At 39.8% G+C, this 15,711-nt stretch overlaps 1 long non-coding RNA gene across 1 annotated transcript in view; it reads left to right on the forward strand.

The window, feature by feature from the left end:
* The first annotated feature begins 1,855 nt into the window (after nt 1-1,855).
* The window catches only part of LOC128635873 (uncharacterized), a 28,603-nt gene continuing 14,747 nt past the window's right edge, over nt 1,856-15,711 (forward strand). The window contains exon 1 of the long non-coding RNA XR_008398606.1: nt 1,856-2,174. This is a non-coding gene — a long non-coding RNA (uncharacterized LOC128635873). The remainder of the gene's footprint in view (nt 2,175-15,711) is intronic.

The following is a 15,711-nucleotide window of genomic DNA, read 5'->3' on the forward strand; positions in this document are numbered from 1 at the left end:
TTTAGTTTTAAATAGGATGATTAGTTTTATTTAAATTTTATTTAAGTTAGGGGGGGTTAGACTTAGGGTTAGACTTAGGTTTAGGGGTTAATAAATTTAATATAGTAGCGGCGATGTTGGGGCGGCAGATTAGGGGTTAATAAATGTAGGTAGGTGTCGGCGATGTTAGGGACGGCAGATTAGAGGTTAATAAAGTTTAGCTAGTGTTTACGAGGCGGGAGTGTGGCGGTTTAGGGGTTAATATATTTATTAAAATGGCGGTGATATCCGGTCGGCAGAATAGGGGTTAAAAACTTTATTTAAGTGTTTGCGATGTGGGGGGGCCTTGGTTTAGGGGTTAATAGGTAGTTTATGGGTGTTAGTGTACTTTTTAGCACTTTAGTTAAGAGTTTTATGTTACAGCGTTAGCCCATAAAACTCTTAACTACTGACTTTTAAATGCGGTAGGAGTCTTGACAGGAGAGGGTCTACCGCTCACTTCTTCCAAGACTCGTAATACCGGCGTTAGGCAAATCCTATTGAAAAGATAGGATACGCAATTGACGTAAGGGGATTTGCGGTAAGCTCGAGTCGCGGAAAAAAAGTGAGCAGTACACATGTACCTGCCAGACTCGAAATACCAGCGGGCGTTAAAAAGCAGCGTTGGAACCTCTCAACGCTGCTTTTTAAGGCTAACGCAAGACTCGTAATCTAGCCGTATGTTAATATAACCATGTTGGTTATGCAAAACTGTGGAATGGGTAATAAAGTTATCTATCTTTTTAAGCAATAATATTTTTGGTCTTTACTGTCCCTCTAAGCATTTTTGTTGAGGTGTTTTTTTGGGCAAATACCTTGCATTTTATTCAAATTATAAATATATTATTTGTTATAGTTGACGTAGTGATTTTCATATCCTATTTATAGATTGTATAGCTTCTGTTTTATCACTCACAGTTAATTTTTCTCCAAGCTATACATGTCAGGATACATGTACTTATCTGCTCACCTGTAGCACTGCAAAGGTTAATTGTGTTTGGCTCAGTTAAAACATAGTGGCGTCTCTCTGCCAGCTGTCCTGCCCAGATAGTCAGCCACATTCAGGTGTGAGCGTGCAAGAGGCGGCTTCAGATCCTGCTTTTCCTGTTTTGTATTATTTGTCCTGTCAGTGGGCACCATTCACCTCCTCTCTTCATAGGTGTGAAACTAATAATACAACCAGGAAGTGCACACAGTGACTATGTCAGATACACATTTATACACACACACATACACACAGTACATACTACGGCTGCACGATTAATAGCATGATGAGATTTTAAATCGCCGCGATATGAAACCGAAACAGTATGCGATTTAAAAAAATAAATAAATCCAACTCTAGAGCGCATTTTTATAGTCGCCGCTTGAATCTTAAAGGGACCTTAAACCCCAATTTTTTTCTTTCATTATTCCGATAGAGAATACAATTTTAAACAACATTCCAATTTACTTCTATTATCTAAATTGCTTCATTCATTAGATATCCTTTGTTTAAGAAATAGCAATGCACATGGGTGAGCCAATCACATGAGGCATCTATGTGCAGCCACCAATCAGCAGCTTCTGAGCCTGTCTAGATATGCTTTTCAGCAAAGGATATCAAGAGAATGAAGCAAATTACATAACAGAAGAAATTTAGAAAGTTGTTTAAAACTGCATGCTCTTTCTAAATCATGAAAGAAAAAAAATGGGTTTAATGTCCCTTTAAATGCAAATATGGTTGCTCTGCCCACATGCAGGATGTACACGTTGTGAAACATAGTACTTCACGAAAAATTTAGACATTATTGTAGCGGAGTGGTCAGAAGAGGAAGTGAGGTTGTGCGGCCTCAGGGCTGCAGGCTGCCCTCTTTCTTATGACTATTTTAGTCACATGTCTACGTTAACTGACGGACACTGGTAAACTTTCCCGGGAACAGAGCTGGGTAGAAGAGACAAGTGTCCTGTATTGGGAGATGGGAAACGCTATGCTACTTACACTAAACTTGTGCGCAGGAGGTTACTTTGTGCGGGTGTCCTGTAGCAGGTGACTTTCTCTAAACGTTATCTATTTTGCACTAATAAGGCTATCAGCCCATCTTTTACCGCAACTGGATAATCTAGAAACGGCTATGCAACATCAGATGATGCAGCTTTACGTCCGGACCCCCTCGGTAAGGTTCCGGCACAGAGTTCAGACGTAGATGTTCCCAGCATTCTGTTGCATTTGCGAGGCAGGCGTTAGACTGTTGCATCAAGCAGAACTATGCTATTGCTTAGTATAAGAACTGGTTAAAGAGCAGTGGGTCATTAGTTGCTGAGGGCAGTTAACTTTGAGTCTGAATTTTCCCTCTTTTTTTTTTTTATATATAGTCCTCCAGCCTTAAATCAAGTAGGGGTTTACTCTAGTTATACTCTCTCAAATATAAGTCCATCCTTTACTCATATTCTGTACTTATAAAGCACCTGCTACTATACTGTATTAACTGAAAGGCATATACATGTCCTGTCCTATTGATTACTGCAACAATGGTATACTATTTGAAATGTTATATTTAAGTTTCTTAGAGATGCCTCTGTATTTACAGAAAGTAATTCCTAGCTTTTACTATGATAATATTCTTGTCACTGTATGGGATAATGATTTCCTTTAAAGGGACACTCCAAGTCAAAATTAAACTTTCATTATTCAGATAGGACATGCAATTTTAAACAACTTTCCAATTTACTTCCATTAACAAAATGTGCACAGTCTTTTTATATTTAAACTTTTTGAGTCGCCAGCTCCTACGGAGCATGTGCAAGAATTCACAGAATAAAATGTGTATGCATTTGTGATTGGCTAATGGCTGTCACATGGTACAGGGGGAGTGGAAATAGACATAACTTAAAATTGTCAGAAAAAAATCTACTAGTCATTTTAAGTTTAGACTAAGGGGCATATTTACCAAGCTGCTCCATAACCTGTCCGTCTGCTCTGAGGCGGACAGAAATCAGCAAAAATCAACGCAATCGAATATGATCGGGTTGATTGACACCCCCTGCTAGCAGCCAATTGTGAACTGCTGTGCAATAATAAATGCCGAGAGTGTATGCTGTCTGCATTTATCGATGTGCAGCAGAAATGATCCGCTGTATCGGATCATGTCCGATCGCACCATCTTAAATAGGCCCCTACGTGCTATTGCATTTAAAGGACCAGTCAACACAGTAGATTTGCATAATCAACAAATGCAAGATAACAAGACAATGCAATAGCACTTAGGGCTCGATTTATCAAGCCCCTACGGCTGCAAGTTCTCACAAGAACTTGCTTGCCATGATTTATCAAGCAGCGGTCACCAGACCGCTGCTTCCCTAAGCTCTTCGCCACCACTAAACTGGCGAAATTCAATCTCCTCTGTCGAGTCCGACCGAGGAGATTGACAGCTCCTGCCCGCGCGAGATTGGCTGTGCACGGGCAGGGGGCGGGATTGCCCGCGAGCGCAAAATTGCGCTCGTGTGCAATGCCAAATACCAGCGGGTAATTTCGCCCCACCACAGGCGAGCTGAGGTGTACGCGCCCCTGTACGCCTCCGCTATAATAAATCTAGCCCTTAATCTGAACTTCAAATGAGTAGTAGATTTTTTTTCTGACAATTTTAAAAGTTATATCTTTTTCCACTCCCCCTGTACCATGTGACAGCCATCAGCCATTCACAAATGCATACACGTGCCATGTTACAGCAATCAGCCATTCACAAATGCATACACACTTATTCTTGCACATGCTCAGTAGGAGCTGGTGACTCAAAAAGTTTAAATATAAAAAGACTGTGCACATTTTGTTAATGGAAGTAAATTGGAAAGTTGTTTGAAATGGCATGTTCTATCTGAATCATGACAGTTTAATTTTGATTGAGTGTCCCTTTAAAGGGACAGTCTAGTCAAAACTAAACTTTCATGATTCGTATAGGGCATGCAATTTTAAACAACTTTCCAATTTACTTTTATCATCAAATTTGCTTTGTTCCCTTGGTGGTATTTTTGAAAAGCTAAACCTAGCTAGGCTCAAACTGATTTCTAAACAGTTGAAAACCGCCTCCTAGCTCAGAGCATTTTGAAAGTTTTTCACAGTTAGACTGTGCTAGTTCACATGTGTCATATAGATAACATTGTGCTCACTCCCGTGAAGTTATTTAGGAGTCTTCACTGATTGACTACACTGCATGTCAGTCAAAGGCACTTAGATAAGGAGGCTGTCTGCAAAGGCTTAGATACAAGGAAATCACAGAGGTAAAAAGTATATTAATATAACTGTGTTGGTTATGCAAAAACGGGGAATGGGTAATAAAGGGATTATCTATCTTTTTAAATAAGAAAAATTTTGGTGTAGACTGTCCCTTTAAGTTCTATTAACTGCATATCTTGTATGTTTTATTTTTAAGCAATATAAAGTTTGCTTTTCCTTTGCTATATTATAAAATAGGAGATAATTAATGACAAGCCAGATAGGTATTCTGCATACCACTCTTTCTAGTCAGTGATCTTCACATTACTTTGTTATATGTGTTACTCTACTGACTATGTAGCAGATCCTTTTGTTTATGCATTTCTCTTAATAAAAATAATAAAAAGAAAAAAAAAGGTCAGTGTATTTTACAATTCTGTACAGTTAAATGCATTATTGTTATTGACAAATGTATGTTTAATAGTGATTTTTTAAAAATCGTGATTAAAATCGCAATATTTTATGTCCAAAATCGCGATATTCATTTTTTCCCATACCGCCCAGCCCTAGTACATACACATATACAGTACACACACACATATATATATATACACACTTTTTTCATATTTCATTGATTTTACAGCAATGTGACAACCATAGCTATATTGTACTGACATTGCTCACTGTAATTAATCATTATAGGTAGTGTTAGGTATAGGTATAGACTATTGGTAGTTTAGTTTTAAATAGGGCTTTTTTATTGGGGGTTAAGGGGTATTAGAATAGGATTAATTATTTTTCTTTTTTTTTTGGTTATTACTTTTTATTTTCTGTAATGTTAGATTTTTTTATTTTTTGTAATGTTAGCTTTTTGTTTTTTTTGTAATGTTTTAAAGGTAAGATTAAGTTTTATTTTTTAAGGTAGTTAGGATATATTTTGTAATTTTTGTTTATTTTAATTTGGGATAAGTTAGGGGGTGTTAGGTGATGTGGGGGGCTGGCGGTTTAGGGGTTAATAATGTAGTTTAGAATTTGTGATGTGGGGGGTGGAGGTTTAGGGGTTAATAGTGTGTTTAGGTACTTTGCGATGTGGGATGGCAGTTTAGGGGTTAATAGTTTATTTAGGTAGTTTGAAATGTGGGGGGATGGTGGTTTAGGGGTTTATAGTGTTTAGTGTAACTATTTCCCCTAGACAAACTCTTTACATGAACTTTTAAGTCGCGTTAAAAGTTTGATTGGTAAATGCAATTGAGGTTGCACGAGCATATTTACTTTCTACTTGAAATACAAGCGCTAGTGTATTGCACTTTCATAAGAAGAAATCTCTTTTCGAGACGAATGCCGGGAGCAGCCGCCTTTTTCTGCATTTGGCAACTAGTAAAACTTCTGAAAGTACTTGCCTACTGCATTCACCTGTCTATTCAAAACACTGCAAAATAGATGTTTTGCAGTGCTGTGTTTCACTGCAGATTTATACAATACATAAAGATAACTGTAATGCCCTATTAAATGATTGGATGCATTGAGAAGGAGCGGAGAGAGAATGAAGGAGGGAGTATTGAACAGAGAAGTGAAAATAAAAATTAGAGAAAAAGGGGTGAAGACTAACCGGAATGAGAGACGATGGAGAGAGTAGGTATAGATGAACAAAATGTTCCCCTTGACATTTGTTCTACCATTAAAATATTTCTCTAGAATGTCTGTTACATTTTAGTATATTGAACTAAACATTCTTTTTAATAAAATATTTTCTTTCAGTCCTATAAAAGTGTACAAATGCTCTTAATATTTTAGTATACAAGAAAAAAACATTTTAAATAGCCAAATATAACATATGTACATAAATCCTCAGAGTTTCAGTGTATGCCTAAAATGTATTTATTTTTAAATTCTGACACAGGGGCATATGTATCAAGCTCCGAATAGAGATTGATGCCCCGTGTTTCTGGCGAGTCTTCAGACTCGCCAAAAACAGCAGTTATGAAGCAGCGGTCACAAAGACCGCTGCTCCATAACCTGACCGCCTGCTCTGAGCAGGCGGACAGACATCGCCACAATACAACCCGATCGAGTACGATCGGGTTGATTGACACCCCCCTGCTGGTGGCCGATTGGCCGCGAGTCTGCAGGGGGCGGCGTTGCACGGCGTATTGCTCGCCGTATTCAGCGAGGTCTGACGGACCTGATCCGCAGTGTCGGATCAGGTCTGTCAGACCTTGATAACTATGGGCCAAAGTGTTTAAATATAATGTTACTGCCATTTAAATCCTAAAAACTGTATTTTTTCCATTTCCCCAAGAGAGGGTGGAGTACATACTGTGGAATTCAGAAATGTAACCCAGAAACACACTACAAAATGTTTGATTGTAGGCTTTTCAAGGAGTATGTCCATGGACTGCAATTTAAATGTTGCTAAATAGCTTTAAATCATTTTAAAACATTTATATTGTATATTTTGCAATGCAGTGTTTTTTGCAATAATTTTGTATTTATAACAATGATATCAACAAGGGAAAATCAATTTCAACACAAAGAGAAAAGGAAAAATAAGACAAAAAGGAAAGAGCAATTTAAAGGGACACTAAACCCAAACTTTTTCTGTGATGATTCAGATAGAGCATGCAATTTTCAGTACAGTAACGTTCTAATTTACTCATATTATCGATTTTTCTTTGTTCTCTTGTTATCTTTATTTAAAAAGCAAGAATGTAAAACTTAGGAACCAGCCCATTTTAGGTTCAGCACCCTGGATAGCGCTTGCTTATTGGTGACTACATTCAGCCAACCAATAAGTCAGCGTAACCCAGGTCCTGAACCAAAAATGGTCCGGCTCCTAAGCTTTACATTCCTGCCTTTTAAATAAAGATAGCAAGAGAATGAAGAAAATGTGATAATAGGAGTAAATTAGAAAGCTGCTTAAAATTGCATGCTCTATCTGAATCATGAAAGAAAAATTTTGGTTTTAGTGTCCCTTTAAGTATTGATACTGAAGCACCTCTGATTATCACATACTTATAGCAAGCAATTAGTCTTTAAAAAAGGACACTTTATTTATCTCTTTAAAGATACATCTAAGGCATTAATATAAATTTAACAAAAAAATAAAAATAAATCATCCCCATTTTTTCTATTTTTCACAATGAATCAAACTGTTCTATTACTAATTGTAAGATAATTTGATGTTTTGACTGTGTCACAGTTGGATATTTAATTTCAATCTATTTTTGTAAGATAATTTTCTCTGCCAAAATCATTATATTAGTCATGAATACAGAATATTTTTTTAAAACATTGTGCTTGAATACAACTGTGTTTAAAGGGACAGTCAACACTAAAATATTTATTGTTTAAAAAGATAGATAATCCCTTTACTACCCATTCCCCAGCTTTGTACAACCAACATTGTTATATTAATATACTTTATAAAATGTAAACCTCTAAATTTCTGCCAGTTTCTAAGCCACTACAGACAGCCTCTTATCACATGCTTTTTTTTATTAGCTTTTCACAACAGGATACTGCTAGTTCATGTGGGCCATATAGAAAACATTGTGCTCACGCCCATGGAGTTATTTAAGAGTCCGCACAACACAGCACTAATTAGCTAAATTGCAAGTCAAAAGATAATAAATAAAAAGTCATTTGATCAGGGGGCTGTCAGAAGAGGCTTAGATACAAGGTAATCACAGAGGTAAAAAGTTTATTAATATAACAGTGTTGGTTATGCAAAACTGGGGAATGGGTAATAAAGGGATTATCTATCTTTTTAAACAATAACATTTTTTGAGTTGACTGTCCCAAAAAAGGGTAAATACAATGTAGAAATAAATTCCAGATATACAATACACTGTTGATCCTGAGCTGAACACCTCTGGTAATCAGTGGCGATGTTACCTTGGATTGGCTCAGTGCCCGTATTCAGCTCAGAACCAGTAGCACATTGCAGATCTAGAATCGACTTTAACTAAGAACTAGATAATAAATGCAGCAAATCAATAGTGCAGGGTGCATTGACTTGTACTCAGTCTTGCGCTATGCTATGAATAGCGCATAATCAGGTAACACGAGCGGATTTTTAAAAAGGCTAACACGGCCGGCATTTTTTTAGCACCCTATATTTTTAATGGGAGTGCAGGGAGCATTACTAGTTGGTGTTCATATTACAAGTGTTGAATTAACATTTGTGTTTGAGTGCAACACAAAATATCACTGTTTTTAGAGACATGAAGTAAACCATTATCAATTGATAGTTTTATCAACAAAACACATGTAAATTATTATCAGAAAATACAATATTTTAGTTATATTTGTACTTATTACATCAAAAATAAAGTTTTTTTTAATGAAAAAAAATATTTAAAGGGATATGACAAGGTATAGGATTGGAAAGGGCTCACATGTGTATTTGTATATGTGTCTTCACTTTGACTGCAGGTTCGTATAAGCGAACCTGCAGTCAGGATTTATCAAGTAGCAGTCATCAGACTGCTGCTTCCCTGCCCTGTTCTCAACCTCTAAGGGGGAGAATTTCAATCTCCCCGGTCACTTCTAATGCAAGATATTCAGATGCTCCAATATGCAAAGAAATAGGTTCATAAGACCAAAAAAGACTTCACAGTCATAGACATCCATGATAAACCCACACCTTAGGATACATTTTTACAATGTGGGACAGACTCCATGAACAATACTTTTTTTTTTTTTTTTTTTTTTAAATTTTCAAAAAAGCTTTATTCATATCAAACAAAAGTACACGTCATAAAATGTATGTACATATCACACATCAGAAATGTTATAATACAATATGTCATTGAATAACTGAATTAATCCCCTATCTTGATTGCTAGAAAACATGGGTCTAATAATGCATAATGTTGTCAGTCTGCAATATATACTTAAAGATGGGGACCGGTATTTGAAAGCACGTTTTCTGATTCAGTGTACTTCTTTCTAATCCCCAGATTTAGCGTTTCAGACCTCTCTTGGGTCTTAAGCAAAGTCTCTTATAAACAGTTTTAGGGATATGCCGGGATAGGATTTAACATAACAAACAGAAAAAACAAAACAACACATAAGACAAACTCAAATAACCAGAAAACAGAATTTATGTTTACCTGATAAATTACTTTCTCCAACGGTGTGTCCGGTCCACGGCGTCATCCTTACTTGTGGGATATTCTCTTCCCCAACAGGAAATGGCAAAGAGCCCAGCAAAGCTGGTCACATGATCCCTCCTAGGCTCCGCCTACCCCAGTCATTCGACCGACGTAAAGGAGGAATATTTGCATAGGAGAAACCATATGATACCGTGGTGACTGTAGTTAAAGAAAATAAATTATCAGACCTGATTAAAAAACCAGGGCGGGCCGTGGACCGGACACACCGTTGGAGAAAGTAATTTATCAGGTAAACATAAATTCTGTTTTCTCCAACATAGGTGTGTCCGGTCCACGGCGTCATCCTTACTTGTGGGAACCAATACCAAAGCTTTAGGACACGGATGAAGGGAGGGAGCAAATCAGGTCACCTAAATGGAAGGCACCACGGTTTGCAAAACCTTTCTCCCAAAAATAGCCTCAGAAGAAGCAAAAGTATCAAACTTGTAAAATTTGGTAAAAGTGTGCAGTGAAGACCAAGTCGCTGCCCTACATATCTGATCAACAGAAGCCTCGTTCTTGAAGGCCCATGTGGAAGCCACAGCCCTAGTGGAATGAGCTGTGATTCTTTCAGGAGGCTGCCGTCCGGCAGTCTCATAAGCCAATCTGATGATGCTTTTAATCCAAAAAGAGAGAGAGGTAGAAGTTGCTTTTTGACCTCTCCTTTTACCAGAATAAACAACAAACAAGGAAGATGTTTGTCTAAAATCCTTTGTAGCATCTAAATAGAATTTTAGAGCGCGAACAACATCCAAATTGTGCAACAAACGTTCCTTCTTTGAAACTGGATTCGGACACAAAGAAGGCACGACTATCTCCTGGTTAATGTTTTTGTTAGAAACAACTTTCGGAAGAAAACCAGGTTTAGTACGTAAAACCACCTTATCTGCATGGAAAACCAGATAAGGAGGAGAACACTGCAGAGCAGATAATTCTGAAACTCTTCTAGCAGAAGAAATTGCAACCAAAAACAAAACTTTCCAAGATAATAACTTAATATCAACGAAATGCAAGGGTTCAAACGGAACCCCCTGAAGAACTGAAAGAACTAAGTTGAGACTCCAAGGAGGAGTCAAAGGTTTGTAAACAGGCTTGATTCTAACCAGAGCCTGAACAAAGGCTTGAACATCTGGCACAGCTGCCAGCTTTTTGTGAAGTAACACAGACAAGGCAGAAATCTGTCCCTTCAAGGAACTTGCCGATAATCCTTTCTCCAATCCTTCTTGAAGAAAGGATAGAATCTTAGGAATCTTTACCTTGTTCCAAGGGAATCCTTTAGATTCACACCAACAGATATATTTTTTCCATATTTTGTGGTAAATTTTTCTAGTTACAGGCTTTCTGGCCTGAACAAGAGTATCAATAACAGAATCTGAGAACCCTCGTTTTGATAAGATCAAGCGTTCAATCTCCAAGCAGTCAGCTGGAGTGAGACCAGATTCGGATGTTCGAACGGACCTTGAACAAGAAGGTCTCGTCTCAAAGGTAGCTTCCATGGTGGAGCCGATGACATATTCACCAGATCTGCATACCAAGTCCTGCGTGGCCACGCAGGAGCTATCAAGATCACTGACGCCCTCTCCTGATTGATCCTGGCTACCAGCCTGGGGATGAGAGGAAACGGCGGGAATACATAAGCTAGTTTGAAGGTCCAAGGTGCTACTAGTGCATCTACTAGAGTCGCCTTGGGATCCCTGGATCTGGACCCGTAGCAAGGAACCTTGAAGTTCTGACGAGAGGCCATCAGATCCATGTCTGGAATGCCCCACAATTGAGTAATTTGGGCAAAGATTTCCGGATGGAGTTCCCACTCCCCCGGATGTAATGTCTGACGACTCAGAAAATCCGCTTCCCAATTTTCCACTCCTGGAATGTGGATTGCAGACAGGTGGCAGGAGTGAGTCTCCGCCCATTGAATGATTTTGGTCACTTCTTCCATCGCCAGGGAACTCCTTGTTCCCCCCTGATGGTTGATGTACGCAACAGTCGTCATGTTGTCTGATTGAAACCGTATGAACTTGGCCTTTGCTAGCTGAGGCCAAGCCTTGAGAGCATTGAATATCGCTCTCAGTTCCAGAATATTTATCGGTAGAAGAGATTCTTCCCGAGACCAAAGACCCTGAGCTTTCAGGGGTCCCCAGACCGCGCCCCAGCCCATCAGACTGGCGTCGGTCGTGACAATGACCCACTCTGGTCTGCGGAAGGTCATCCCTTGTGACAGGTTGTCCAGGGACAGCCACCAACGGAGTGAGTCTCTGGTCCTCTGATTTACTTGAATCGTCGGAGACAAGTCTGTATAGTCCCCATTCCACTGACTGAGCATGCACAGTTGTAATGGTCTTAGATGAATGCGCGCAAAAGGAACTATGTCCATTGCCGCTACCATCAAACCTATTACTTCCATGCACTGCGCTATGGAAGGAAGAGGAACGGAATGAAGTGTTTGACAAGAGTTTAGAAGTTTTGTTTTTCTGGCCTCTGTCAGAAAAATCCTCATTTCTAAGGAGTCTATTATTGTTCCCAAGAAGGGAACCCTTGTTGACGGAGATAGAGAACTCTTTTCTACGTTCACTTTCCATCCGTGAGATCTGAGAAAGGCCAGGACTATGTCCGTGTGAGCCTTTGCTTGAGGAAGGGACGACGCTTGAATCAGAATGTCGTCCAAGTAAGGTACTACTGCAATGCCCCTTGGTCTTAGTACCGCTAGAAGGGACCCTAGTACCTTTGTGAAAATCCTTGGAGCAGTGGCTAATCCGAAAGGAAGTGCCACGAACTGGTAATGCTTGTCCAGGAATGCGAACCTTAGGAACCGATGATGTTCCTTGTGGATAGGAATATGTAGATACGCATCCTTTAAATCCACCGTGGTCATGAATTGACCTTCCTGGATGGAAGGAAGAATTGTTCGAATAGTTTCCATTTTGAACGATGGAACCTTGAGAAACTTGTTTAGGATCTTGAGATCCAAGATTGGTCTGAACGTTCCCTCTTTTTTGGGAACTACGAACAGATTGGAGTAGAACCCCATCCCTTGTTCTCCTAATGGAACAGGATGAATCACTCCCATTTTTAACAGGTCTTCTACACAATGTAAGAATGCCTGTCTCTTTATGTGGTCTGAAGACAATTGAGACCTGTGGAACCTCCCCCTTGGGGGAGGCCCCTTGAATTCCAGAAGATAACCTTGGGAGACTATTTCTAGTGCCCAAGGATCCAGAACATCTCTTGCCCAAGCCTGAGCGAAGAGAGAGAGTCTGCCCTCCACCAGATCCGGTCCCGGATCGGGGGCCAACATTTCATGCTGTCTTGGTAGCAGTGGCAGGCTTCTTGGCCTGCTTTCCCTTGTTCCAGCCTTGCATTGGTCTCCAGGCTGGCTTGGCTTGAGAAGTATTACCCTCTTGCTTAGAGGACGTAGCACTTGGGGCTGGTCCGTTTCTACGAAAGGGACGAAAATTAGGTTTATTTTTGGCCTTGAAAGACCTATCCTGAGGAAGGGCGTGGCCCTTACCCCCAGTGATATCAGAGATAATCTCTTTCAAGTCAGGGCCAAACAGCGTTTTCCCCTTGAAAGGAATGTTAAGCAATTTGTTCTTGGAAGACGCATCCGCTGACCAAGATTTCAACCAAAGCGCTCTGCGCGCCACAATAGCAAACCCAGAATTTTTCGCCGCTAACCTAGCCAATTGCAAAGTGGCGTCTAGGGTGAAAGAATTAGCCAATTTGAGAGCACGGATTCTGTCCATAATCTCCTCATAAGGAGGAGAATCACTATCGATCGCCTTTTCTAGCTCATCGAACCAGAAACACGCGGCTGTAGTGACAGGGACAATGCATGAAATTGGTTGTAGAAGGTAACCTTGCTGAACCAACATCTTTTTAAGCAAACCTTCTAATTTTTTATCCATAGGATCTTTGAAAGCACAACTATCTTCTATGGGTATAGTGGTGCGTTTGTTTAAAGTAGAAACCGCCCCCTCGACCTTGGGGACTGTCTGCCATAAGTCCTTTCTGGGGTCGACCATGGGAAACAATTTTTTAAATATGGGGGGAGGGACGAAAGGTATACCGGGCCTTTCCCATTCTTTATTTACAATGTCCGCCACCCGCTTGGGTATAGGAAAAGCTTCTGGGGGCCCCGGGACCTCTAGGAACTTGTCCATTTTACATAGTTTCTCTGGGATGATCAAATTCTCACAATCATCCAGAGTGGATAACACCTCCTTAAGCAGAGCGCGGAGATGTTCCAACTTAAATTTAAATGTAATCACATCGGGTTCAGCTTGTTGAGAAATTTTCCCTGAATCTGAAATTTCTCCCTCAGACAAAACCTCCCTGGCCCCCTCAGACTGGTGTAGGGGCATATCAGAACCATTATCATCAGCGTCCTCATGCTCTTCAGTATCTAAAACAGAGCAGTCGCGCTTACGCTGATAAGTGGGCATTTTGGCTAAAATGTTTTTGATAGAATTATCCATTACAGCCGTTAATTGTTGCATAGTAAGGAGTATTGGCGCGCTAGATGTACTAGGGGCCTCCTGAGTGGGCAAGACTGGTGTAGACGAAGGAGGGAATGATGCAGTACCATGCTTACTCCCCTCACTTGAGGAATCATCTTGGGCATCATTTTCAGTGTCACATAAATCACATCTATTTAAATGAGAAGGAACCTTGGCTTCCCCACATTCAGAACACAGTCTATCTGGTAGTTCAGACATGTTAAACAGGCATAAACTTGATAACAAAGTACAAAAAACGTTTTAAAATAAAACCGTTACTGTCACTTTAAATTTTAAACTGAACACACTTTATTACTGCAATTGCGAAAAAGTATGAAGGAATTGTTCAAAATTCACCAAAATTTCACCACAGTGTCTTAAAGCCTTAAAAGTATTGCACACCAAATTTGGAAGCTTTAACCCTTAAAATAACGGAACCGGAGCCGTTTTTATCTTTAACCCCTTTACAGTCCCTGGTATCTGCTTTGCTGAGACCCAACCAAGCCCAAAGGGGAATACGATACCAAATGACGCCTTCAGAAAGTCTTTTTTATGTATCAGAGCTCCTCACACATGCGACTGCATGTCATGCTTCTCAAAAACAAGTGCGCAATACCGGCGCGAAAATGAGGCTCTGCCTATGATTAGGGAAAGCCCCTAGAGAATAAGGTGTCTAAAACAGTGCCTGCCGATATTATTTTACAAAAATACCCAGATTAAATGATTCCTCAAGGCTAAATATGTTATATATGAATCGATTTAGCCCAGAAAATGTCTACAGTCTTAACAAGCCCTTGTGAAGCCCTTATTTACTCTGTAATAAAAATGGCTTACCGGATCCCATAGGGAAAATGACAGCTTCCAGCATTACATCGTCTTGTTAGAATGTGTCATACCTCAAGCAGCAAAAGTCTGCTCACTGTTCCCCCAACTGAAGTTAATTCCTCTCAACAGTCCTGTGTGGAACAGCCATCGATTTTAGTAACGGTTGCTAAAATCATTTTCCTCTTACAAACAGAAATCTTCATCTCTTTTCTGTTTCAGAGTAAATAGTACATACCAGCACTATTTTAAAATAACAAACTCTTGATTGAATAATAAAAACTACAGTTAAACACTAAAAAACTCTAAGCCATCTCCGTGGAGATGTTGCCTGTACAACGGCAAAGAGAATGACTGGGGTAGGCGGAGCCTAGGAGGGATCATGTGACCAGCTTTGCTGGGCTCTTTGCCATTTCCTGTTGGGGAAGAGAATATCCCACAAGTAAGGATGACGCCGTGGACCGGACACACCTATGTTGGAGAAAATATATCATTCTTATATTTGGTAATACCCACAACTATTATATTCAGGTGGAGAAGGTAATACTTAGGTAAATAGACGGTATAAACGGCCTTAAATGCTTTTGTATAGGCCTCACTGCAATTTTATTCAGACCGTCTGTAGGAAAAAAAGAAAAATTGCATTCCAAGAGTATGTAGAAAGGTGATTGTGTCCTGTAATGTCAGAACCCTGTAGCATCTAAAGTGGGTTTGTATCAGTGGGTTATAGGAGGCATCGTTCAGTGGACTAATAAAATAGGAAGGGTGCTACAAGCACGGGAAGATTCAGTGTTGGGGCTGTCAGGAGTGTTTAATGACAAATAAGTGACGGCACCCCGTCTATATGATATATACACATCCCCCACCCGCTACTGCGGCCGCCAGCCACGAGTGAGGCAACAAAGAGTGTATTTATTCTGCGCGCCATTAGCATGGTTGATAATACCATATATAACCTGAGAGTTATGAACTAGAAAAATGGTTGTCTCCCTCTGCCTCCAAACAACCTTATATGTCAGGGGCCTCT

Source organism: Bombina bombina, chromosome 7 (genome assembly GCF_027579735.1).
Source record: "Bombina bombina isolate aBomBom1 chromosome 7, aBomBom1.pri, whole genome shotgun sequence".
NCBI classification, from domain to species: Eukaryota; Metazoa; Chordata; class Amphibia; order Anura; family Bombinatoridae; genus Bombina; species Bombina bombina.